Source organism: Lepisosteus platostomus, chromosome 6, assembly GCF_059453375.1.
Source record: "Lepisosteus platostomus isolate fLepPlt1 chromosome 6, fLepPlt1.hap1, whole genome shotgun sequence".
In the NCBI taxonomy this organism is placed as follows: domain Eukaryota; kingdom Metazoa; phylum Chordata; class Actinopteri; order Semionotiformes; family Lepisosteidae; genus Lepisosteus; species Lepisosteus platostomus.
The window spans coordinates 21,745,687-21,748,664 of record NC_142616.1 but is presented as its reverse complement, the minus strand read 5'-3'; positions in this window follow the sequence as shown (position 1 = coordinate 21,748,664).

Sequence of the window (2,978 nt, the reverse complement as noted above, 5' to 3'; positions counted from 1 at the left end):
CTTATAGGGATTGCATTAGAGAAACTCCAGTCTGGGTGGTCAGCCAATGTCCTCTGCTCATTCCATGGTTCTTGTACTGAGTGAGGAGGAGACTTCGTCATCCTGGAATATAAACACATCAGATCCTCAGGACTGCTGGTAAAATATGCTTCCATCCTCCCTGACATAGAGCATCCGTCCAAGGAGAGATGGGCAGAGATCCAACATTGTATCAGAAAAGGTTTTGTATTTCAAGGTAAAGCAAGCTTACAACATGTGTTACTGCCAGATTGGAGTAGTTCCAACAATACATTCATGCAACAGGGTGAATAATTTCACTCATTCGCAGTCTGATGCTGGAAACACTGCACCGTTAATGATCAGCTATTTAACCCTGTTAAAATGGGAGATGATTTGAGAACAGACATGTATCCCTTCCTGTAACGGCTTAAAATAAAAGCTCAACTTTTAGTCCAAAGAAATATTTCCTAAGCTTAGATTTAAGTGTACATTTACCAAACCTTATAGTCTTGCATCTCCAAGTTTGAGACTGAAATTGAGTGAGGGACCATCAGTAAGAAAGCTTTTGGCTACAGATACAGATTCAGGCAGCGGAAACTCAGAATGGATTATGTATAAAGGAATTAAGGATGATAAAAGGACAAAAGGCCTTCGGTATCTGTCACTCTATTAAAAGTTTTGACAGGAAACTAGAGGCTGACCTTCCCCCATTTTCTGCTGGCATTGTAACTGTCTTCTTTGCATTCATAACCGAAGAATGGCCCAGACATCCAGAGCAAAATCCAACTCTGGAGCATCAATACTGCAAAACTGAATCATACTGGAAAGTATCTGACATGCTTATTTAAAGAAAAAGTAAAGGCTACACCCAGACAGTGAGGGAATTTTACAGCAAACACCTTGTGCCAACAAAAACTAGTATTTGACAATGTGAAGAGTAAAATGTGATGTAAACACCCCAATAAGAGTGCTGCTTTCATTTTCAGTGAACTCATCTTGGAAAATCAATATTAAGCATATATTAAATCTATATATTTATCATGGTATAGGTCAAATGTTTTGAAGCAAGAAGTGGTATATTATTGTTCACTTTTCTTATACTGACTTAGACTTTTTATAATATGTGGCAGATATTGATGATGAAGTTATCTCACCAGTTTAACGGCCTCCCAATGCAGTTTCCTCTTACTAGGTGCGTAAGGTGCTTGAAACCTACAGGTTAAATGTAACCTAAGGTTGTGTGTATATAAGACCATATAAAAGGTTACAAATGAGAAGAGGCCATTCAGTCCATTTCACCCGATTGGTTGTAGCTGATTAAACCAAGGATCTCATTCGGCCATTTGTTGAAATAAATCATGGTTTCTGCTTCAACAACATGTCACACAGCCCTTTATATTTCAAATTCACTTCCACACACTTTTCACTCGTGTCCTGTGGTTCGTTAGGAACAGCGACACAGGTTTCAACCAGTGTAAACAGTGAAACAGTTTCATCTGGAACATGTACTGTATGTGTGTTTGCAAGTATATTCACACAGAAACACACATCCCCATATGCCCTGTATATCCATAATATTATTTCTAAAATTTTTAAATGCTTTACAAAAGAGTTACTACTGTATATTAATTTCTGTTTCAAAAGAAGGGTGTAAAAACTAGATATAATTCTCCATTCACAGAAGACTGAATGAAGCAATTATTAACAGCTCAGGTTGAACCAAGGCATGATCAAAACCTTTGGCAAAACCTGAGGCTTAACTTCAATGAGGTCATGTTTCTATAAATAATTGCTGAAGCAAGACATCATCTCAAACACTTTTAGGTCAGTAGGCACGATTCAGACATTTTGATGACATGCCTTGCATGGATTATACATATTTCTCTTGTGTGATTCTGCAGACATAATTGTAAGGGGATGTTCATTAGCACTGAATATTGGTGCATGCAGAGATCTTAAGAGGTTTCATAAATCATGTGTCAGGGCAGAGTGATATAGATTTATAGTTGTTAAAAAGCTTACAAAAATTGTGCAGGGGATCAGCCAGGGTCACATTAAAGGTTATATCATTTTTTGACTAATATGCAAATGAAAGATTTTAGAGCACAGTGGGGCAGTGTAATATACTGAGAACTTATTGGAGGTTTACAGCTATGGAGGACTGTCATGTAAAAAATCTGATGTCTTAAAATCAATCTACATTATTCCCAGTGTTGAAGCCTGCTTTAGAAAATGTGTAGGTGGCTACTTCATTAAACGGAACTTCTTTGAAACAAGTCCTGTCATTGCCAGTTTACCATTGATTTAAAACAACCTGTCTTCTAAAGAATTATACCAGGCAGATGACACCGCTTCTGGAATAAGTTTCCCTATACTCAGTGGTATTGAATAGCTCTTCAGTGCATCACTGTGTTGTATTGTTTGCCCTAAATGTGGCTGTATTCTGGACGTTTTTTGTAAAATTAAAATAGTTGTAGATTAAGATTAGATTTTAAGAGGAATAGTTCTGGCAAACATGAGACTACAGGCTGAGGTTTTGATGGCTTCAAAAGAAGTAATGTGTTCTCTCGTGTGCTTCACTAATCTGTCCCTTCCATTCACGGAGGAGGTCGAGTGCTGAACTACGATGGTGCATTCTTTCCATGCTCAAGTACGACAACACAACTGCTGTCTGGAGGCATGCCTGGAATGGAGATTGTTTATAAAAAATGAAGCTAGCGTTCAATCCCTGTTTGACTTAAGACGAGAAAACTCCCATATACTCATAGCTGTAGGCAGGGCTGACATTTTCCTAAAACACACAAAGCCAGATTTGGGCTTCATAAATTGTGTTTTTAGGTGAAAGATAACTGTTTACAGATATATACTGTAGAAAATATATGATGAATTAAACTCAATAACAATGATTTAAGCTCTACAGTAGTTTACCAGCATATGCATCCTTCATAACCAGTCATTTTTGTGCTTTGTTGTGGATC